At 58.8% G+C, this 23,790-nt stretch overlaps 1 protein-coding gene across 1 annotated transcript in view; it reads left to right on the forward strand.

The window, feature by feature from the left end:
- The first annotated feature begins 7,381 nt into the window (after nt 1-7,381).
- SHISAL1 (shisa like 1) overlaps nt 7,382-23,790 on the forward strand; it is a 79,571-nt gene continuing 63,162 nt past the window's right edge. Inside the window, exon 1 of the mRNA XM_032645415.1 lies at nt 7,382-7,422. The gene's annotated coding sequence lies outside the window, so the exon portion shown is untranslated. The remainder of the gene's footprint in view (nt 7,423-23,790) is intronic.

Consider the following 23,790-nt stretch of genomic DNA (forward strand, 5'->3'; position numbering starts at 1 on the left):
GCTGGGCTAAACCTGCAAGAAGCCAGCGCTGGGCTGAGTCTGCCAGGGCCTCACACTCTCTGAGCCAGAGGGGCCTGACCGGCAGTGGGAACGGAGCAGCTGGGGAAACTGAGAAATGGGGAAGCACAGCCAGGACGTGCTCCCATTCCAGGGCCCTCAACTCTGTTCCTCCTTGCATCAAGGTCAAGAGCACGGGCCTGGAGCAGGGGCAGGGGAGGGACAGACCCAGGTTCAAATCTTAGCTCTGTCACTTCCTGGCTGTGTGACCCTGGGGAAAGTCACTTAACCTCTCTGGGCCTATTTGTCATCTGTCAACAGGGATAAATAGAGGCAACTCCTGGGACGGTGGTGGGGATTCAAGGAGACCACCCAAGTGACACTGGGGGCCACAGAGCACCCAGTAAGTGGGAGAAAAGGTAGATCCTCATCCCAGAGAGGTTAGGCAACTTGCCCAAGGCCTTATTGCTACAAAGCTGCGAATCCTACTGTAGTCTAGGTTGCCCTGCCCTTGGGGATTTAAAATGACTGATCTTTGAAGCAAAGCCCCCACTCCAGTCACCTAGACAGAGGCTTCTGAGAAGGGGCTTCCAGAGCAGTAGAAAGAGCGCTCGCATTGGAGTCCTCAGATTCCTGCCTCTCACGAGCTGTGTGACCTCAGGTCCATTACACAACCTCTCTGGGCCCCCACCCTACAGCTCTGAGATGAGGGTAGATCCCTGCCCTGACTCCCTGCATTCTTTTCAAGGTGTACATGGGTGTGGAGGGCATGTGACTGAAAGGCTCTGCTTACGCCAATTATCTTGATTACCATTGTTGTTATTATTTCCCGGCTGCCCGTGGGGAGGGCTGGGCTGTGTGGAAATTAGGCCTCCATCTCGGGGTGCTTGGCTCAACCTACCAATTTGCACCATATTAATTCTCATCATCTGTGCGCTGGGTTTGAGAGGCTGGTGAGACGCAGGGAGGCCATGAGAGCCGCCCGCCAGCTGTGGCAGAATCCAAACCCGGGATAGACACAGGGGATGGAGCTGTCACCGTTCGTATAAGCTGATGCCTCGAAGGTTTGGAGCGGGGCTGAGTGCCCCGGAAGTAAGGGTGGGGGTGTCTCACTCCACCCCAAAAGCACTCCTCTGCCTTCTGCCATCAGTCTTGCGCTGCGCCTCCCTAAGCCAGGAGGCTGAGGCCGGCGCCATCCCAATTCAGATGAGGAAATGGTCTTCGAGAGGTGAACCGGTCTGCCCAAGGCCACCAGCTGGCACGCAGGGAGCCAGGACCCAAGCCCGCGGGCTGTGAAGCCAGGGCTCTCTCAGTCACCAGCTCCCCCTGCAACCCGGGCGCTGGGGTCACAGCGCATCACCACCTGCGAAACTGTTACAGTGACAGATAGGATACCGGCTCCTACCCCATAGGCTTGTTATGACTGAGACCAGAGCCTGGTGCCACCTGAGTGGAGGTTATTATCAGTGACAGTGTACAGATGAGGAAACTGAGGCTCCAGGAGGCCAAGGGCACACTGAGTCCGCTGGGGTTTCTTGTTTTCCAGCCTTGGGAAGGGTGATTGGGTGCCCATCCCCCTACCCCCTCTACTCCAAGCCTTCCTAGTCCTGCTGCCCTTTTGCATCAGACATGCTCCCAGGAACCCTGGTCCACACAGCGGACTCTGAGTCTTAGGGTCCAGAGGCAGGCAGGTCTGCAAAGGGATGGGGCCGGGGGGGGTCTTCCGCGTTTTGCCGTTTCCCTGGGATTGATTTCTGTTGCCTTAATCAGCTGCCCCAAGCAAGTAGCAGGGCCCCTGCTGCCAACTCTCTCCAGACTGATGGGAACGGTGTCTTTTCTTCCCTGTTTTGAATTTTCTAAAACGTGGAATTTGCAACTGTGCGTAGAACATTGGCTGACGTCTCCCCAGTATCCACACGAGCAGCTATCGGGGGTGTATTTAAAGAAACGGAAACACTTGGGAACATGTAGGTGCTGAACTTGAGTACGGGGAACCGTGATGATCCATAACTTGTGCCTGATGAGAGACCCAGGCTGCTCTCTGAACAGCACAGGTCGGGCAGGGCCACTCGTGGGGACGTGGGGGAACAGGGTTCAGAACACAGGGGGCCTTGAATGCCAAACCAGGGACTCAGACATCACACTGAGAAGGTGCAGCCATGGAAGGTCTGCAGGCAGAGGGGTGGCTGATTCAGGTTGTATAGTACAAAGACCATCCCAGGGGTCTGCAGGGGGAGGGATGGGCCGTAAAGACCTTCGCCCCCTAAAAATAAAGGAATCGGCACAAGCGGTTGCTGGGTATATTGGTTTCTCTGTGGCTTGTAACTAATTTAGCAGCTTAAAACCGCGCCCATGTATTATCTCACCGTTCCGTGGGGCAGAGTCAGGGCGGGCTCCGCGAGTTCTCTGCTTAGGGTCTCACGAGGTGGAAATCAAGGCGTCAGCCAAGCGAGGCTCTTAGGGGAGGATCTGGGGAGACTCCAGGCTCCTTCAGGGCGCTGGGAGAATGCAATTCCTGTGGTTGCAGGACTGAGGCCCCTGGTCTCTTCCTGGGTGTTGGGTGGGGGCTGCTCTCACCTCCCTGCCCTGAGACCCCTCCATCTCAGCGCCAGCCTCCCCAATGTCAAATCCCTCCTTTGGCCGCCATCTCTTTGACTTCCTTTTCTGCTGACAGCGGAGAAAAGTCTCTGCTTTCAAAGGCCTCCCGTGATTGGCTTAGGCACACCAGATAATCTCCTTATCTCCTGATCTTACTAATCAACAGATGAATAACCTTAATTACATCTGCAAAACCCCTTTTGCCACAGTGGAGTAACAGCAGGGGGAAGGTGATGAGGACCTCTTGGAACTGGGTCTGCCACGCGCCTTTCTGATGCAGACGGGGCGCAGACAGAAGCCCCGTTTCCTCCCGGCTCGGAGGGCTGTAGGTAGTTCACACCCAGGACCAGGAGGGAGGCAGGCAGGAGTCCAGGAGTCGGGAGGAGGCCCCCCGGTGAGTTTACAGCCCCTGGCCCAGCGCAGGTTGGAGTCAACGGGTCAAGGAGGCTTCTGGACCAGATGACCTACTGGTCTCCCAAATCTCCAGGACAGCAGTCAGCCATAGCAGTGGGTTCCACACACGGAGCACCTCCTATGTGTCTGGACTGGAAGAGTCAAAAGCCACAGCATCTCACAGAAGAGCAAACTGAGGTGGAGAGCACGGCCCAGGCCACTGTGGGCTGCCAGCTCAGTGCCCGGCTCCAGAGCCAGTGTTCTAACCACTGAGGTGCCCTGCCACCCACGTGACCCAGCCCTGCAGCCATGGGGAGGCTGCGGCTTTGCTGCCACACGTAGCTCCCACGGCCGGTTGGGAGAGCCGGAGCAGCAAGGGCATAAGGATGGCTGTGAACTAAGCCTCGAGCTTCAGAGGGGCAGGGCTGGGCAGCAGGGGCCCAGCTGGGATCGGGCTCCTCCAGGGGCCTGTCTCCTCCCAGGTAAACGGGGTGTAGCTAATGCCTCCCAGCGGCGGCAGGCCGCAGCCTGGGGACCTCAGCCTCTTTGGATTGAGAGGGAAACAGTCTCAAAGAGCCAGGCCTCCTGCCCACCACCTTCAGCCACTTCCTCCCCGAGTGGCCGGCTGGCCCGGAACACGAGCCCCCAGGCCAGGCCAGCACTTCACACTCCAGCTTGACCACATCCTCCATGGGTGACTTGGTGGCGGGGGAGCCCCAGTTCCTTATGTCTTGAATTGGGGAAATGGGGGCTTGGAACCCTGAGATCTTGGGTTGGAGAAGGAGGGACTTGGGGGGGTTCCTGGGAGGGGGAGGGCTGCTCCCCAGAGGGAGGTGGGGGATGCTGATGCAGGGGCAGGGTGCCAGCTGGTCGCGGCCCCTCCCCCTGCCCATCCCAGAGTCTCCCTCCCCGCTTCCCAAAGGGGCTCACGGGCGTGGACCTCGCTGCCCCCAACTTCTAATTAAACGGCAGCAACTTTGACGTGGCAGGTGATCTTCTCGGGAAGCCTGGCTTTAAATTTAGCTCCCTCCCCAGCCAGCTCTTTGAAAAGGCTGCTCTCGGCAGTGAGGGAGAGAGCATGAGTCATCCTCCAGGCCGCCAGCCCGCCCCGGGGGAGGGGGGGGTGTGAGCATTTGCGGGGGAGCAGGCCTCCCGAAGGCAGAGACATAGTAAATAGGGAAGGGATTAAAGGCGACAGAGCGCGGAGCACCCTGCCACCTCGACTCACAGTAGGTGCTCAGAAATGGGAGCGACGTTTCCCACGCGGTCTGGGTAATTACCTGCACAGCCCCGATCCCCTTCATCTCTCCCCCAGCCCCGACCAGAGTGGAGACACACATGTTTGTTGAATGGGTCCACGTAGGCTGGTCTTCATGCTAGTCTCTGCTGATTCTCCCAGAGGCCCTACCAGCCCAAGCTGCCCTGATCACAGATGCACAGAGTGTGGGAGGCTGAAGATGCCCCCCACCCCAAAAAAGACCCCCGTCCTAGTCCCCGGAACCTGGGGACCTTATCGTATATGGCAACAAGAAAGGAGCTTCGTAGATCTGATTAAGGTCAGGATCTTGAGATGAGAGATTATCCTGGATTATCCGTGGGCCTTAAATGCAATCACAAGTGTCCTGAGAGGGAGCAGAGGGGCTCTGACACACACAGGGGCACAGCCACGTGAAGACGGGGCAGACAGAGGTGGGAAGATGCTGGCCTTGAAGGCTGGCGTGACACGGCCACAAGCCAAGGATGCCGGCAGCCACCAGGAGCTGGAAGAATTCTCCCAGAGAACCTCCCAGGGAGGCAGCCCTGTCCACACCTTCAGCCCAGTGAAAATGATTTGGGGATTTCTGGCCTCCAGAACTGCAAGAGAATAAACATACGCTGTTTTAAGCTACAAGTTTGTGAATATTGGTTATGGCAGCCCCAGGAAACCAGCGCACAGGAGTTGGGAGAAGCGAACTTGCCCAAGGTTACACAGCTGGTGAATGGCCAGGCTGAGATTCAACCCTAAGTCCGACCAGTTCCAAAGCCTGCGCATTTTTCTGCCCACTCTACCACCACCTGGAAGGACGGAAGGGCCACTCCTGCAGATCAAGGCCCTCATTTATTTGGGAAAATCAACAGGACCGTCTTCTGTTTGATACAGCCTCTCGTTTAATCTTCATGCTGACTCTGGGGTGAGTGGAATCATTTCAATTTTGCAGATGAGGAAACTGAGGCACAGGGAGGCAAAGTGGCTTTGTCCGAGGTTGGGGAGCCTGACTGTAGGGAAGGGAAGGTACAGGGCCCTGGGAGCACACGGAGTGCAGCCCAGCCTAGCACAGGGGATGGTCAGCTCTCAACCCAGTCCCACCCGCCTCCAGCACTGGGCCCTTCGGTCTGTTTCTTAACCTCCTTGGTCCTTGGTTTCTGTCATCCCATGGGATGATCAGGTTCCCCACTCTTGGGAGGGTTTGCAGAAGCTGGGTGAAGTGCTTCAAATATCCTGCCTCATTTAATCTGCGAAACGTCTTGTGAGGGAGACGCTGCTGAGACCTCTTTAGGGAAGAAAACTGTCACAGGTGGGGAGCCTGGGCTTGGAAGTCGGGGGCATCTGGGCTGGAGCCCTGGTTCTGTCCCTTGGCAGCTGTGTGGCTCAGGGCAGGTGCTCTAACCTCTCTGAGCCTCAGTTGCCTTACCTGTAAAACGGGGAAGACACTACCCAGCACTGTGGTGAGATCTAAGTAAAATAAGGTGTATGAAGGGCTCAACCTAGTTTCCGGGGAGGTTCAATCAACATCTGTAAAAATGGCGCCAGATCCAATGACGTGGGAGACACAGAGTTTGCCCCGGTGGGATCAACCTGCCTTCTAGGGCACTCAAGACCACGCTCCCTAACCCTGAACGACATAAACCATCCTCATTGCCGTCCCCTCCCTCTGCGGGGCCTTTGAAGAGGCTGCAATGTCCCCCCACATGTACTTCTTTACCACCAGAGGTCACTGGGCCAGGGACAGGTGGGGGTGAAGGTGGGGAAACTGAGGCTTAGTGAGGTTGGCTCACTGGCCCCAGGCCACACAGTGAGTCTAGCAAGGGGTTGTCCTGCAGGTGAGGGGTGAAATGGGGGTGGGGGTGGGCTGCTGGGGAGGAGAGGTGGAGAGATGGGGGCCCGGAGCAGGAGAGGGGTACCACCGCCTGGGGAAGTCGGGTTTTCTCATTGAAAACTGCACAGAAGACACTTGTCTGATGTGAAGGATTCTCCTGCCCAAGTCTGACCCTGCCATGGACCACCTCCGCCTGACCCTGACTTTGACCACCTCCCGCGGTGGCGGGGGGAGGGGGGGGGCGGCGGCGGGGGACTGGCTGGAAGGAATATCTTGCTTAGCACCGCAGGGGGAGGGGCACTGCAGGTGGGGCCCTCCAGTGGCAGGCTGCGGGAGGGGCGGCAGGAGGGGCTGGCAGGACAGCGGCCACCTGGCTGGAGCGGGTCTGGTGTTCCCGCAGGGAGGGGCTGGGGGAACCCGCCTCCCAGCAGCCGGGCCTGGCCGAAGGCTGGGGAGCCGCCAGGGAGGAGGCAGGTGAGCTCGTGCGGTGGGGCTGGGGAGACAGAGAATCAGAGATGGGGTGCCGGGAGGAGGAGAGAAAGCAGAAAGGGAAGGAACAGGAGGAAAAGAGGGAGGAGAGGGGAAAAGGAAAGGAAAAGTAGAAAGGAAGGAAAGGGGGGGAGGATAGAAAGTGAGAAGAGAGTGGAACACAAAAGGAAGGAAGAGATTGCAAAAGGGAAAAAACGAAGACAACACACACGGGGAGAGAGCGCGCGAGAGGGGAGAAAGAGATTGCGAGAGAAAAAAATGAGAAGCGGAGGGCGAGAGAGAGAGGGAGAGGGAGAGAAGAGAAAGAGAGAGGGAGGGAGGCAGAGAGGGAGGAGAGCGCCGCGGGCGCTGGGGAGGGAGCGCGGCGCGGCGGCGGCGAGGGCAGGACGGCCGGGCGCCGCGAGCCGGGAGAGGGGGCAGCAGAGGGCGAGCGGCGAGCGGCAAAGAGTGAAGTGGGCACCGCGGCTGCGGCGGCGAGCGCGGGGCCGGCGAGCATGAGCGCGGCGGCGGCGGCGGCGGGCGCGGCGCGGGGCTCGGGGCCGGCGGGCTGGCGGGCGGCGCGGGCCGCCCAGTAGCGGCGGGCGCGCGGCGGGGCGGCCGGCGGGGCATGCGGCCGGGGGCCGGTCCGCGAGCCGGAGCGCCAGCCCGAGCCCGCGCCCCGCGCGCCTAAGAGCGGGCGCTCTCCCGGCGCCGGCCCCGGAGCCCCGAGTCCCCGCGGCCCCGCAGCCCCCGGAGCTGGGACAACTGTTGCGGCGGCGGCTGGGGCACCGCGGGGGCGTGAGCGGCCCCGCGCCCCGGTAGGCGGCTCAGCCCCGCGGGCGCCGGCTCCCGGCGGCGGAGCAAGGAGCGAGCGGGCGGCGGGCACAAGGTGAGCGGCTCCCCGGGCGGGCCGGGCGGGGACCGCGCGGGGGAGGGGAGCGCCGGGCCAGGGTCCGGGCGCAGGGGTGGGAGAAAGGGGTCGGGGCGGAGCTCCTGGCGGAGGAGGGTCCCGGCCGGTGGGGGGCGGGTCTTCGGCGCCCCGGCTTCCGAGAAGGTGTGCGGGCGCCCGGGGCGGGGAGGGGTGAGCCCCCTGGGAGAGGTGAGTTCGGTGCATCGGGGGTCCGGGGTGCTGTGGAAAGGGACGGGGTACGCCCGGGGAAGACTCTGGGGGCAGGAGCCTTGTCGGGCAGCCGGTGCCCTGGCATTGCGGTCCGCGCCAGGGCTCGCCAAGGTCGGGGTCTCTGGACCTTGGAGAGGACCGGGCCCGGGTCCGAGGACCAGTCCAGGGCGCACCGTGCAGGGACGCGGCAGCTGGGACCGGCATCCGCCTCCGAGGTGGGGACCGGCGTCCGAGGACCAGTCCTGGAGCTGAGCGAACCGGGAGCCCCGCGCGCGCCGGGCAGGGTTCCGGAGCCACGCTGGGGACCCGACCGGTTCCGGGGGTCCCAGCTGGGCGGCGCGGGCTACCAGGAAGACCCCTCCAAGTGCTTGCCCCTCGCTCCCCACCCGCCGCGGGGCCCCAGGGGAGCCGCCGCCGCCTCCCGGGGCCGAATCAATATTGATCCCGCGCCTGGGGCCGGGTGGCCCGGCGGCGGCCTCCGAAGTGCCTTAGCTCCAGCGGTTGCCATGGCAACGAGACCCCAAGCGTCTTCAGGTTATATTTATTCTAATTATTATTATCATTGTTAGTATTAGTATTTGTTACTCAGCCAGAGGAAACCAGAAAGGAGGAAAAAAAAGCCAGCGCGTCCCGGCGCCTCCAACTGTCATCTCTTCAGAGAGAACTGATGCCGGCTGGTGGGTCAGGGCCGTCCGTCTGGGTCTGGTGCCCTGTGCAGTTGCCGGGGTGGCACCCCTGGGGCGGTGGGACTGGGAAGGGGAGTTATATAATCTGCCGTGGGAGTGTGGCTGTGGGCCTCTTGTGTCTACCCTACCTCTCGGCCTCTCTGATCCCTTGGCTTAGTGACGGCTCCTCCCGCCCAAGGGAGCCCAGGGAGCCCAGGCCGGGATGGGAAGAGCAGAAAGTGCCTTGCACCAGGAATCACAGCCGGCGGCCTCCAGCCCTCTCTCCCCCAGCTGTGTGACCTTGAGCAAGGCGCTTGACCCCTCTGAGCCTCTGTTTCCCCATCTGTAAAGTAGCATGGGCGCCATTCCCACCTCTGAAGGTTGCTGCGAGGTCACACCGAGAAAGCTCTGTGAGTTCTGACGGTGTGACCCTAGGCAGACGCCTGTCCTTCTCTGGGCCTGTGTCCAAGTCTGTGGAATGAGGGCCTGGACCCCAGGGTGTCTTTAGTCATGGTCATCCTGTGAATTTCACTCCAGGCTGCGATTGAAATACTGTTGCGCCAGCAAGTTGCGTTCAGACCAGGCTTAGGGGAGCTCCTCCGTCACCCCCTGTTCCCTCACCTGTCAGGTGGTCTGAAGGTGGTGGGGAAACAGGCAGCCCAGCCTTGGTCCTTGGTGTCAGCCAGGACAATACCCATGCTGGTCAGGGTCGCCCGGGATTGGGGGTCAGTCCCCCACCATCCCCTAGACCTGTGACTGCTCAGGGTGGGACACCTCCCTGCGCGAATCCATCTCCCCAGAGAGGCTGTTGGCTGTGCCTGTCCTGGCTGGGGGTTGAATGTGGAGCAGAAGCAAGAGGTGGCCAGAAAGTTCGCTGCAGCTAGGCAGCCCCAGCGCCTCACGGCTCCAGCTGGAAGCCCCAGGGAGGGGTTTCTGCCTGTTTCTTTACTGTCACCAATCACACTGAATTCTTGACTCTGTCTCAGGCATCTGGGAGGTATGATGGGGAAGCTGGGGGAGCAGATTGGCTTGGAGCCATGTGGAGTGTGTGTGTGTGTGTGTGTGTGTGTGTGTGTGCGCGCGCGTGTGTGCGCGCGCGCGCGCCCCACCCCCGCTCTCCCAGGCCACCGGCCTGGAACTTATCGGGGCAGCTGGATTGGACAGGATGGGTGGGGGCAGGGCGAGTGCTGCTTAGACCTTTGTGAGTGAAAGAGAAAGGGAGTGAGGCCTGTCCCGAGGGAGATCGGGAGATCAGGAGACCGGAAGAGAGCCACTCCCTCGGTCCCAGTCATCCATCCATCCCTCCATTTATTCATTCTTTCACTCACTCCCCTTCTTCAGCCAACTCAGCGAGCCCCCATGCCTGCTGCTGAAGGGCATCAGCTCTGCTCTTGGCAGCTTTTAAGGAAACAGCCCCCGACAAGCCAGTGGGGCTGGAGCCCTGCCTGGGGGAAGCTGAGTGGCAGGGGTGCAGGTGGGGAGCATCTTCCCAGAGAGCCTGAGGTGGGTTCGGGGCTGGGGGAGCCTGGTCCGGAAGGCAGGCCTGAAGCAGCCAGAAGAAGAGAGGAGCAGCAGTGTTCCGGGCAGAGACCCTCCACGGGCAAAGATGGGGGCACACAGGGCGCAGGGAGGGAGGCATCTTGTGGACCGGTGGGCGGGACTTGGAGGGGGGCGTGGTGGGGCAGGGAGGGGCTGCAGCCGGAGTGAGCTGGGGAAGGTGGTGCAGCTGGAGCAGGGCTAAGGCAGGAGATCTGGGCACCACCACCACCCAGCCTGGGTGTGGGTTAGATAGTGGGGGTGGGGCAGGGAGGAGGGGCGGATGGTCAAGTTCAGCACTTGGACACGTCCATGGCCCGTGGGTGGAGCCTGTGATTGGGGTGGAAAGAGGGAGGTTTGCGAGAAGGAGAAGAAGAGTCTGGTTTCCAGTTCTCTGGGGCAATCGGCCCAGCCCTTGCCAGATGCTCCCCACTTCCGGCCACATGGTGGGAGAGGACTGCCTCCCCGCCAGGCCCTTGGCTGCTAGGAGGGGAAAGTAGCGAGTGGACATCAGATCAGGCTGCTTTAACTGTCCGAGTCTGTGATAAACGACTTCACCGCCTGCACAGCGATAGGCTTGCGCTCGACCACAAAGGCCCTACTATGTGCCAGGCGCCGTGCGGGGCAGGCACTGAACCCCATCATCCCATTTAGTCCTCACACCAACCCTGTGAGCTGGCCGTTATCGATCCTGTTGTACCGCTGAGAAAACAGGCTCAGAGAGGCTAAAAATGACCCAGCTACTCTCATGCTGCTAACCACTGCACTCCACCACCTGGAGCCCAGCCCGTGCCTGACGGCAACCGTGGCGGCTCTTCAGACACCGTGCAGTGAGCCGCTGCAGGCCAGGGTCTGCTGAATCCCTCATCCTACTCATTGTTCTGTTTTTTTCTCTTTTGGGCGGATCCAGAGTGTGGCCCTTGTTAGGCTCAGATGAAAGGTATCACCTCCCTTCTTGGGGATGCTCTACCTCTATAAATTCAGCCTCTCGCTTGAGCTTTGACCCAGCTGAGTCACACAACAGATTCATACTGATCTTAGAATGAACTCAGAGCCCATCTCCGGCTCTCCGAGAGTGGCTTTTCCCAGCCCAGCCACTCTTTCTAGAAGTTACTGAAGCAGTAGTCAAGCCCTAAGAACTGTGGGGCCTTGTTTCCTAAACAGTCTTCTGTAAGGTGGGGTCCTGAACGTCTGGAGCCAGTGAAAGTGAGAAGGGTGACCAGGGGCCCTGCCCACCCTGGGCCACGCTCTCCTGGGAATGCCGGGTGCCACCCACTCTGTTGGTGTCAGTCTCGCCCTGCACAGGGACTGGCAGGGAAGAGGTCCTGTCTCCTCCTCCCTCCTCCCCCCTCCCTTTTTTTCCTTCCCTGCCTTCCCTCCTCCAGCACACACATTCCTTGACACACCCCCATGGTTGACCCCCTAGAAAGGTAAAGAGCAGCCCAAGACCCCTCAAACCTGCCCCTAGACGTGACCAAGGCTCAGGATCTGTTTGACAACTGACTATGTGAGTAAATAACTCTCTGAGCTGAGACCGTGGCCGTCCCAGCGCCCCTGGCTCTGCTAGCGTACCCCCTTCCACACGCCAGCTTGGCCCACTTGTGACAAGCTGCTCCTTCCTTTTCCCCCTTAGCTGTGAGCGGGTTGGGAATTTTCTGGAGGGCCTTCTCTGGGCATCCCGGTGTTACCACTCACCAGCAAAGCCCTTGCCCTCTGAGCCTGGGTTTTCCCGTTCAGCAGTGCAGAGACTTGGTGCCTGTCCAGTGGGTTTCATGAAGGCGGTGGTGGGAAAGGGGCTGGCAGAATCTTCGGTGTGAGGGCCTCCACCCTCCACATCCTGTAGCTGGGGGGAGGGGCAGATAGAGTCAAGGACCCCAGCATCTCCGAGGCCCGTGTGCTGTGCTGTGCCGTGATGGTGGGAAGCCCGAAGAGCTGCTGCTTCGGGGCCTGATAGGGAGCTAGAAGCTTCTCCGCTTACCCATGTACGGTTGGGGACACAGAGGCCCAGAGCGGGCTGGTGGCATATGCTCAAGGTCACAGTGAACTGGGCATCCTCGAAGGCCAAGGATGTTCATGACACGAGGCAGACCCGGTGGGTGTCAGCCAGAGCCTCTGAAGCTGCTGCCCAGGGTGGGGGAGGGGTGTAAACAACTCCTTGGATGGTGAAATTTGCCCTGAAAACCCCAAGGCTCTCCCATCAGGAAGAGGCTTCGGAATCTCTCCCTCCTTGACCATCCAAGCGGAAAAGCAGAAGTCGAGAGATGAAATGCAAATGCCTCCTGTCCCATATTTCTGGCCATCAGACATGAATGGAGCGTTCCCTTTCGGCGTATTCTGGACAGGCTGCCCCCTTCCTCCCCTGTCTGGGGCACACACTCCCGTCACCGCCCATCTGTCTGCATGCACACCTACCCCAGCAGATGTGTGCAAACTCGCCTTTAAGAAATTAAGAAATAATGCATGAGTTTCCCGAATTACACCAATTTAACACTGCATTAAGTTCTGGAATCTCTTAACAGAACCCTGGGAGGGGAAAAAATTTTTTTTCCTGTTTTTTTTTTTTTTTTTTGGTTCACACTTCCCTGGAAAATGAGACAAACCGTGATCTTTTAAAACCCAGCTACATAATCTGATTATTCCTTCCTGGCAAGCGTCTGAGAAATGCCCGGCGGAGGGCGGAGACGTCCGCTTCGCTGAGGCTGCGAGATTTGCATTGGGAAATGGGGCTGGGAAAGTTTGTCTCCTGTGCCAGATCTGAAGCTCCTCGGCACACGATGGGCTGAAAATAAAGTGCCGCTTTCTTAGATATTGGCACAAATGAAAAATAAAGGCCAATTCCTTCCATAATTTCCTCCACGGCTCCCTGAGCAGGTTACCGAACCGATGGTGATTCGCTTTCACTTTGAGCTCCTCGCCTTTGTCGGGAGAATCGTCCATGTGCAGCTGGATTTATAGACCAACAGAAAACGCATCTAAGCGTTGGCTCATTCCACATTTCCGGGGCACCTACCCTGTGCCGGACATAGTGCCAGGCTCGGGGGACAAGGGACAATTAAAACAGGACCCTGCCCTGGTGGGTTTTGCGGTGTATTTATTGGGGGCAGGAGAACAGAAGAAAAACAGTCATCTGCAAGGTCCCACCCTGCCTGAGGTCAGGTCAGGGAGGGCTTCCTGGAGGAGGTAACTTTAGGTTTGAGTCTTGAAGGGTAGATAGGAGTGTGCCAGGCGAAGCGGACAGAGGGCATTCAGGCAGAGGAACAGCTGAGGAAAGTCTTCAGTGGGTCTCAGACAGGCATGGCCTCCCAAGGGCATCTTCAGATTTTAAAGTTTGCAGGTTCCCTTATTACAAAGCCCTTTCTTGTCCATTATCTTCCAGCACCCTCAGGCAACCCCAAGGCCAACCTCCAAGTCTCCCTTTCCCTAAGGAGAACACAGCCCAGAGAGGGGAAGCAGGTGGCCGGGGTCCCAGCCAGAGCTCTGAAGCCCAAGGCTCTGGGTCAGATGGGCTCTATGGGGACAGCAGAGCAAGTATCAGTATCGTGAGCTGCTAAAGGGAAATTCTAAAAATTAGATCAAAGAATTACAGACACTAATACCAAAGTCTGGAAGATCCACTTTCTCCCTCCACCTGAGCCCTGCTTCTCCTTCTCGGCTACAGCCCAGGCTGGGTTTCCGGACAGGGGTCCCAGAATGTCCATACCAGAGCTGCCGGGCTCGGTCTCTGCAACCAGAAAATCGGGGGATGGAGCCTCTCTCTACCCATTTGCGGGAAGCCTGGCATCCTCACCGAGCCTCGGAGGCCTGGCCAGCGGAGTCCAGCCTTCAGCTCATTGGGAGTACAGCACGCCCTCCCATGGGCTTGCTTCTGAAGGGCTCTGTTTAGATTTTTCCGGGAGCAGATCGGGAATATGGCATCACCTGGGTGTCACTGCCCGAAATCTGATCCCCGGGACCATGAGGCCTTTGGGGAATGAGCAGAGCCTCTGAGCTGAGGCCCATTGTCAGGGCGAGAAGCAGAGCTGCAGGGAAGCTCCTGGCGCAGATCGCGGGAGAGCAGCCTCGGATCCACCCTGGACAAATCTCCCCTCTGCTTGTTCCTAACTCTGTGACCCTCGTCGAGTTACATAACCTGTGAGCCTCAGTTTCCTCATCTGGGAAACGGCTTATTGCACGAACCGGGTAGGATGAATTTGCAGCTTCGTTAGTGCATCGTGTCTATTCAAAGACGGGTCAGCTCTTTGTATTGTCACTTTATTAACTGTTACTCTGCCAGCATTGCCCCAGCCCTTCGGGGAAGCAGCCCGGCAGGAACCCGACCCGATCACCTGGGAATCCCCAGAGCAGGGGATTCCAAGTCTGCCTGTTGACTGAGTGAGGACATGAATCAAGTGAACCATTAGACCGCGCTGGTGCCTAGCCAGTGCCATGGCAACCACAGAGCAGGGCAGCCAGGGAGCCAGCTCTGGATCTCACCTGCCTGTTTTCACACACTAGCTCCACTCCCTACCTGTGGCCAGTGCTGGGCTGCTTATCTCACTCCCTGAGCCTCAGTATCCTAATCTTTTAAATCCGCTTGAGAAAGCTGATAATAATAATAATAACTTACAAGGGTGATTTTGAGGATTAAAGGTAAGGACTGTGACATTCCAGGCCCCTGGATCAATTACAGTGATAACCATTATTTATTATCTTATCCCTGAGTTCTGAAAGGGGCTGTCAGAATTTGAATCCCAGTTTCCACCGCTAATAGCTGTGTGACCTTAGGCAAGTTATGTGACCTCTCTGAGCCTCAGGTTCTTCCTCTAAAAATGGGGATAGCATTTACCTCACAGGGTTCTTGCAGGAATTAAGAGTTGATTCAAGGAACATGTTTGGTGTAGAGCCTGGCACATAGTAAGTGCTCAGTAAATAATACTGTTAGCATGATCGCCACATTTAATAACAGAAACACCCAGTGGGCACAGAAGCAGTGGAGTTTCTCTCTGTCCTCAGAGTAGAGACCACCTTGTTCCTGGTTTAGCTCTGTAGCCAGCTTCTACCTCAGGCGTGCTTCGGACAGGTCTGTGAATGAAGGGATGGACCGATGGATGGATGGGTGGATGGGTGGATGGGTGGATGGATGGATGGATGGGTAAGTAAATGAATCAGTGAGTGAGTGAGTGATGGCTGTCAGGAAACTTCAAAAGCCTAAGTTCGGGGAAGCTCTGGAAGGCACCCAAGGACTGGGGCAGAGGCTTCTCTTTGAGGGCCATGAGCGATGAGATGGAGTGAGTTTTTAGCCAGATATGATCTCTCTTCTCTGCATGAGCTTTTCCCCCACTTCCAGGGACCAGGGATGGTGACCCGAGTCTGGGGCCCCAGGTTGCTTGGTGTCCCTGACAGTGTGGTTTTGGTGCAGGACGGAGCTGCATTCAGACTGTGACCTCCTCCCCTTCAGGGCAGGGAAGTTCCAGTGCTTATCTGAACCTCTCTTTCTTCCTCCGTAATACGGGAGAATGCTGTCTTCCTTTGCGGGGACGGTGATGTGCAAAGATCACGCACTGAGCGTGGTTTGTGATTTGTAAAGGTGCACGGGAAGTCAGAGGAGGTGTTTGGGCTCCACACGGTAGACGGCAGGTTGCAGGGAGGTTCTGGAGCTGGGGACGGGCATGGGGCAGGCAGTGTGCACCACCAGCCTGTGGGCCATCTGATTCCTTCCCAAGGGGGCTCCAGGCACGGAGTCGGGGAAGGAGTGAGGGCGGAGGGCGGAACTGCCCCAGAGATGGGGTGCTGCGCCCAAGGGTACCCAGAGCCCTGAGCTGCTGAGAGTTCCTCCCGTCTACACCGAGCCCTTTCCTGGGTGCTTTACAAACACTGCCTGGTTTAATTCTCAGAACATACCTGAGCAAGGACGGATTGCTGTCCCACCCAAGGCTCAGAGAAGGGCTATGGCTTCCCCAGGGGCACACAGCTGCTAAGTAGCAAAGCCAGGACTTGGATCTTCTCACGTGGGGTGGGGGGAAGGCAGAGTGCCCTCAGTGGTCAGGAGGGGCGCATGCGTGGGGGTACGGGTCACCACACTCCCGTGCCCACCCCTCACATCTGGGTGGCCTTGCCCAGTCACCTCCGTCCTCTCTGCCTCAGTTTCCTCCTCTGCAACGTGGGTCCACCGCAGGCCCTCCTGCAACGCGTCCAGGCGAGGGTCACGGAGGCAAAGTGCTCCAGGAGGGAGCCCTCCACGCGTTCCCACTCATTTGTCACTGTTATTTGAATTCCTTCTCTTTGGCGGAGAGAGACATGGGGTAGCGAGCCCCTAAGGATGGGCGGGGCCTGGCAGGAGCCAGTGAGGGTCTGCACTGAGGCTGCCGCAGCGTCGTCTGGGCCTGGAGCTTGAGGGCAGTGGGGTCCTTAACATCTGGAGTCTGGTTTCTGCTGCCGCCTGTGGCCTCCTCCAAAGGGGCTGGCTGTCAGACAGGAGTGGGCAAGCCATTAGCCTGGGTATGTGTCATGTGATTATTCCCTCCAAAGACTGCACCCAGGGCTTGCCCTGGTGGGGCTCCAAGTCCGCAGGAAGGCTCTTCTGCCCGGGTCCAAGTCCCACGTAAGGGATCGCACCGATGTGGGTGAGAACAGGAGGACAGGGCAGGGACTCTCCCTGGGGGAAAGGGGCCAGACATCAAGGAGGACTTGTCAGAGGAGGTGGCACCCAAGGAAATGGAGGATGAGTCGACCAGGCCGATAGGCAAGGGGTGGGGTGATCTTGAGGTAGAGGGAACAATGCATATGGAGCCCAGAGGAAGAGGTTTGAGAAACTTCTGGATAGCATGGCTGTCCCGTGGTATTTGTGGAAAGCTGTGGAGGTGAGGCTGTAGAAGTCGGCTGTGGCTTGATCTCCAAGGACTCTGGCTAGTTAAGGAGTTTGGACTTTACTCTGTAGATGCAGGATGGCAGACATATGGCTTGTGTACCACCACCAGCCACTGCTGTGCCTAGGGCAGACATTGCTAATCAATCCATCACAGCATGGATCCAGGATGTGCCTCGGCCCAGCCCCCCCAGGGCAGTCCCAACCAGTCGATCCTGTAGGAACCCAAGATGACACCTGTTTGCCCTACTGCCGTACTCAATAGGAATAATGACAGCACTTCACAGTTGCTTATATTGTGTGGCTCATCCAGGCACCCAGAGTACTTTCCCGATAGGAGAGGAGGCAGGTGGCAGCCTCTCATTCCACCTGGGCCAGCAGGCTCCCGTGTGGCTCCAATGCCTTACAGTGCTGGGCAAGTTTGGTCCTTCCTGGGAAAACAAAGCCTTTCTTTCCAGTGGGTCCAGGCATGAGCACCATCCTATCCCGGGTGAGCCCCTGCCCATCACCTACAAGTCCATAGGCCAGTGGGCAAGTCCAGGTCAGCCCCGACATCCAGCTGGGGTCTGGCCGAGGACTGGGGTCTCTGGGGGAGGGCTGGGGCCAGGCAGAATTCTGGGCAGGACTAGGGAAAGACTAGGAGACTTTTCTCCTGAAATTTAAACAATTGGACAATCTGTTCTGGATCAATTTAGAAGCAGTGAAGTGAAAAAAAAAATCAGAAAATATAGTGTGAAAGCTATTTTCTATCTCAGTTGGGAAGAGCGATGAGCTGAGTCTATTCGTGGACTGTCCGAGGCCGGGGCCGGGGCCTTTCACCCCCTCACCGCCCGCTCCGCCACTGCCCTGGCCCCCTCCTACCCCCTGCCCAGTGCTGGGCTGGGCAGCCAGGGGTCTCGGAGGGACGTCCTCCCCAGCTGCAGCCTTGGGGAGCCAGCAGTCTGCAGGGGCCTCAGACATGGACGTACCAAAAAGGCAGACCGAGGCGTCCTCATGCCAAGGACGGGGTGTGTCTGGTTCACTCCTGTATCCTCTGGGCCTAGAGCTGGGACTGGCACCTAGTAGGTTTCCTGCCTGAATGATGGATGGAAGAGAGGGAGGGAGGAAGAGAGGCTTTGAATGAAGCGACCAGCTCATGGCCACCAGTTTGTTAGTGGTGGAGGTGGGATTGGAACCGGAGCTGCGACCCCAAGACCTGGATGTAGCCCCCCACCATCCCTGGGGCCAGGAACCAGGTCTGAGAGCCAGGAAGCAGGGCCTCCCCCGCCAAGGATGCTTTCTTTTCCTGCCGACACAACTCCTGAAGGGGTCTTTCACCACTGGGGCCAAATGCTGATTGTTTTAAAGTAAGCTTGTTCAAAACAAATAAACAAATAAGCTTGTTCAGTGTGGGGCTTGAGCAAGGGGGACAGGGGAGGAGGGTAGGGGGGCAGCAGTGCAGAGCTCCCCTCTCCGCTTTCCAGTCTGAATTGTCCCCCGGAGGGAACGGACTCCCCGGGGGCTGTGGTGCATTGAGTTCCAGAGGGAGTTCAACCAGGGGCTGGGCCTTTGGGGAAGTCCTGAGTGCAGGGGGAGGGGGAGGGCTCCAGTGCTGGTGGGAAATGAGACCAGCAGATTCCCATCCCCAGAGAATGGTCTCTTCTGTTTTCCCCCAGGCATTGGGAGAGGGGGAAATTCCCAGTGGTTTAGTTTGGGGGTGTGGCAGCTCCCTCCTTCCCCAGATACTCAAGGCCAAGAGCCTAAGGACCAGAAAGAACCTTGACTTAGAAACCAGACCAGCTCAGGCCCAAGTCCCAGTAGCTCAGCAGCTGTGTGACCTTGGGCAGGTGACACAACCTCTCTGAGTCTTTGTTGTCTCATCTGCAAACTGAGCGGTCGTCCCCCTTTTTTTGAAAATTAAAGGAGGCCATATTTGTCAAATGCCTGTCATGGGGCTGGACAACACATAGTAAGTGCTCAAGAATGGTCTCATCCTCCCGTTTCCACTGTGGGGAAGGCCAGTCGTTAGACACTGCTTAACTCTCGTTTGGGTTCTGTGTCTGCACCCTGGAGCCCAGTCCAGGGCAAGTCGCCCCCAGCTGAGAAGGGGGCGTTATGCCACAGCACAGAGGGCCCTGCGAGCCCCAAATGTCTTCGCGCCCACCCTTAACCATGCCGGGGATGTGCAGACTGTGCTGGGCGAGGCCAGCTTGACATAGTGGAGGGAACCTGTGCTGAGATTCTAGGGCCCGAGGTGCTAGTCCCGGGTCTACTCTGTCTGAGCTGTGTGACCCTCAGAAAAGACAGCCTCTCTGAGCCTCGGCATTTCAACTGAGGCTAATAACCTCCCCCGGCCACTGCTCAGGATCGCTTGCAACTCACCTAAGAGAACGGATGTGACAGCATATGTGACAGCTCTAAGCAAACCCCCAGCCAGTCAGAGGATGGGAATGGAAGCCCTGTTTACTGACCACCTACTGAGCTCCCAGCTCGGGGGGGCCAGGTTTCACTTCTACTGTCTCATTTAATCTCACATTACCCACGTGAGGCTGGGGTTAGCACCCTACTTTCTGGGGAGAGGCCCAGAGAGGCTAAGTGGCGTGCCCAGGGTCACAGGGCAACCGTGTCCCCTCCTGCAAGCCTGCCTGCACTCTCTGTCCTCTCTCTGGCCGCCCTCTGCCCGGCACCGGCCTAGCACCCACCTCCCCTTGACGTCCCGCCCTCACACCCCAGTTCTGATCTGGTTTCCTGTCGGCAGGGCTCTCCCGTAAATGCTTTTTGATGTTACCTCTCCGTTCCCCAGAAATTTTAGAGCCAGCATTCCCCACAGCGGCACACGAATTAGACCTCCATAATACTGTTTACCTAGATGTCAACTTACACTATAAAATTTATCAATTTTCTCCACACGATAAGCAGTGTTCAGTTTTGAAAGGGAGGAAGCCTGCTATGATGGGCCCGGGAGTTACGTTTGGCCCCTGTAGGACCCATGTGATAAAGGCTTATCCTGGCACCAGCCTCTGCCCCAGTAGCAGGGACCACCCCTGCTGGGAGGGGCGCTGTCAGCCTGAGGGTGGGGACTTCCCTCCACCAGGGGCCTGTGTTCAGCCCCTAGCTCCCTGCTCCTTCTTAAGTGTCTTAGGTGTCAGAGCCCACCTGGGGGATGGTCAGAGGGCTCTGGCATCTCTGAATGCCCCAAGGCACATTTCTTAGCAATTCTTTTGTTTCCAGATGCAAACTCAGAATTGGAATGGGTCACCAATTTGGGGAGGAGAGAGCAAAAGCAGAGGGAGTGCTGGCTGCTACTGGCTTTGCTGGGGAGGTGCCCCCAGGCTGGGAAGAGGGGTGAGCAGACAGGAAGAGAAAAATGCCAGTGAAATGGCTCAGAGCAGTTTGGTCTGATTCCAGAATCCAGCCTCTAACCAGACACCTGACAGCCCCTGGACGTGCTGACCTCGGGCCTGAGAGCTGGGCTTCCCTCCTGTCTCCTAGGACATATGACACTGCCGTCCTCCGAGACCAGGATGAGGACTCGGGGAGCGCCCCTGAAGGGGCGTGCGTGAGAGGGGTCTTCCGTGTCTCTCTCTCCTGGCCCCTGCCCCTCACACCACTCCAGTGGCGGCCACTCACGCCTCCTGGGACATCAGCTAAGGGAGGGGCCGGCAGAGGGAGGCAGCAAAGCCCAATGGGCTAGGATGGCTGAGGAGTTCAGTTTGGGGTGCCGGGGCTCCCAGGAGTGGAGATGGGCAGGAGGAGGCCACTGTCTGTCCAGGTTGGGGCCCGGGAGAGCTGGTGGCGGTGAGCCAGAGTTTGCAAGCGCTCAGGGAGGCTGGCTGAGAGCCGCCTCCTGCCACCTTTGGGAGTGTCCTGTGTTCCTCCACGCTCAGCCGTTGCCGCCAGGGAGCCCTCTTGGTGTGCAGCCTCCCCTGCCTGGCTCACTGAGGGCCAGTGTGGCCGCCAGCCAGGCTGGCGACCCGGGCCTGGCGAGCCACCGCTTTCACACGGGGGGCTGGGGGGCGGATCCACTGTCTCCGGGTGGCTGCTGGTTCACCTCCCTCTTGGCTTAGCAGCTCTGGTGCCAGTTTACAGAGAGTGTGGGTGGGAGGCTTGTTAATCCCCAGAAGTGGAGCTGGTCCATGGGAACGTGGCCGTGGGCCCTCCAGGCCGGCCGTGGGGGGTTGAGAGTGCCAGGCTGGGTCGGGGAGCCTGCTCGGCACCATCCCTGCGGTCTCTGCTGCGGCCCTATTTGCATAATTCTGAAGTTGATTGGCCTAAAGGCAACTTCGCTTAATCACGGCTAAGTCTCTGGTTGCAGCAGCAGCTGCTTCCAATTAGCCGCGTTGGTGCCATGGTTTGTTAGACTGGCTAGGCAGCCCCTCTCCCAGCTCCCCCGCCGCCCGGCCCCCCCTTAGACCCAGAAGGAACCCGCAGGGCCCGTAGCTGCCTGCAGAACTGAGTGTGGACAGGTTAGCACACAGCCTGGGATGCAGCAGGTGGAGGCCCTGCCAGCTCCCTGGAGATGCTGCCGCGATGGGCTGCGGACTGTACTTTGGGTACCAAGGCACGGGGGTTAGAAAACGGGGCTGCCCAGCTCTGTTAGTAAAGTTTTATTAGCACACAGCCGCTGCCGTGCAGCCTGTATTGTCTAGGGCTGCTTTCTTGCTGTAACGGCAGAGCTGAGTCACTGTGATGAGCCCTCCTGCCCCACGAAGCCCGTGATATCTAGTGTGTGGCCCTTCACAGGTAAACGTCCCCGCCTCCGACCTAGCCCAGTGGTTCTCGTACGTGAGTGTGCGTCAGAATCCCCCGGAAAGCTGGTAAAACGCGGATTCCTTGCCTCATCCACCCTTGTTCTAATCCGACGGGTCCCGGGGGGCCCCAGGTCCCGCGCTGCTAATCATCTCCCAAGCGGAGCGCGGGGCCACACTCCAGGCAGCCCCGGTCCAGCCACGTCCAGGGTCCCTCACAACCGTTTCCGTCCTCCTTAGACGGAAGAGAAAGCCAAGGCTCTGAGAGGTCCCTCGCTTCTCCGAGGGCCTGAGCTGACACACTCTTCTTCCCCAGCACATGCTACACCCTTGACCCAGGCACCTCACCCCGGGTGAACCACGTGCCAGGGCACACCAGGCCCAGCTCGGTTACCTGGCCTGGTCGGTTCCACATCTGGGGTCCACACCGGGCTCTGCCGTCGGTGACAGCGACGACTCTTTAGCAAGTCAGAGTGTGTTGCCTTCCTTGGGTTGGGGGAGCATGATGGCGGGAAGGCGGGGTGTCAGGGGCACAGCTGAGAGCGCTTGGCCCCTACCAGGGGCTCTGCTGCCTCCCCCACCCCTGGCATCTGCAGTTTGCGGTGCATTCAGTTACCAACGTCTGTTTGGTTTCATCCCCTGGCTCAGGCAGAGACCCGGGCTGCCACCCCCGAATCATCTAATGTCACTTTGTGAATGATCGAGGGTACCTCCCACACGGCACCCTCTTCATCTCTCATCTTCCCCGTGACCTGGGAGGGGTGGGAAGGGGCAGGACACCCACTTACAGAGGAGAAGCTGAGCCTCCCCGAGGCCAGGTGACCTGCCCGGGCAGCGGCGAGGTGGCGGTGGGATTCCATGCCTGGGTTACCTCACAGGGGCCCACCTGGTTGGGGCGCGCTGCCAAGCATAGGAGGACCTTTCAGGGCCAGCGTCCCCAATTTATAGGCGAGGAAACCGAGTCATCGAGCGCTTATGACCAGGAAGTACTTGACGGGGCAGAGTGTCTGGGGCTCCCCGGAAGGAGACGGGGAGTCCACTTGGAGATAAATCCTTGCTGGAATCAGAAGACCCCAGCACAGGGATAAACATCCTTGAACCTACCAGCCAGCGTTAACAGCTGGAACACCCACCCCCCGTCCCCTTGGGGCCACCACCGTTACCCCCACTCCTCTCTGTGCCCTTATCACGGCTACATGCACTCTACATTTTTAAGCTCTTTTTAGCTTCCTAAAGTGGATCATGCAGAATTTGATCCGGGGACCGAGGTTTCTCCCTGAGCCCTGGTTGCTAAAATGCCCTGTGACGTTTGGTGTGGCTACGTTTCAGTTTGGCGGCTGTAGAGCATTCAGTGTTTGGACATCCTGCGATGCGTTCTCCCGCCTATCCAGCTGGGCCGTCTCCAGGGTTTTCCTCTCAAAAACGGCCTCCGAGAACGTTCTCGTACCTCGTGCCCGCGGGGGTCAGCAGGGCCTTTGCTGAGCCCAGGAGGGGTGTTAGTGCCACTCATCCCACAGTCACTGAGGACCCACCGTGTGCAAGAGGATGCCGTGAAATCAGCCTCCGCGAGCTTGCTGTGGGGTCGTGCTCTCTCCAGCCCGGCCCCGTCCCCCCTTCCCCCGCCCCCCACCAGCCCGCCAGGCAGGCTGGTCTGTGCTGTGATCACAGGCTCTATTAAAGAGGAATAAAGGAATTCCTACTGCATGGGGTCATCACCAGGAGGAAAGGCAATGATACAGCTGCGCTTTCATATGACGTAGGGGCCCAGGATCTGGCTGCGGCAGCCCAGCTCAGAGAGGTGAAGGCACTTGCCCAGGGTCACACAGCTGAGAAGTGGCAGCGCCCAAGCGTTCGGACCCCAAGGTCAGAGCCCTTCCTTCTTGTTCTCTGCTGCTGTGCCGAACCTCAGACCACAGGCAGGACGGGAAGCCCCGTTACCTGGGTGAGCACTGCCCCCAAACCGGTCCCATATTTATTGAACTGAATGAACCTCACTTTGCCGCGTGTGTCTTAGTCTCTCTGCCGGGAATGCCCTCCCACACTTACCGGTCCATCAGGAGTTACTGCCAGACCCTCTGGTGAGTTGAATCCCAGCTTTACCACAGCTAGCTGGGTGACCCAGGGCAAGTTACTTAAACTCTCCGTGCCTCAGTTTCCTCATCTGTAAATTGAGGGTAATCACAGCACCTCCTAATGGCGTGAGGATTAAATAAATCCCCATCCCCCCATCCCGCCAGGCTGGGTCGGGCACTTCTCCTGGGCTCTCGTGGCGCCCTGGTTTCCCCATCACAGCCCCAGTCACCCTGGGCTGCCACTGTCCACCTGGATGGTGACTAGATAAGGGACACCCAGGCCTGTCTGTGCC

Source organism: Phocoena sinus, chromosome 10 (genome assembly GCF_008692025.1).
Source record: "Phocoena sinus isolate mPhoSin1 chromosome 10, mPhoSin1.pri, whole genome shotgun sequence".
Lineage (NCBI taxonomy): Eukaryota > Metazoa > Chordata > Mammalia > Artiodactyla > Phocoenidae > Phocoena > Phocoena sinus.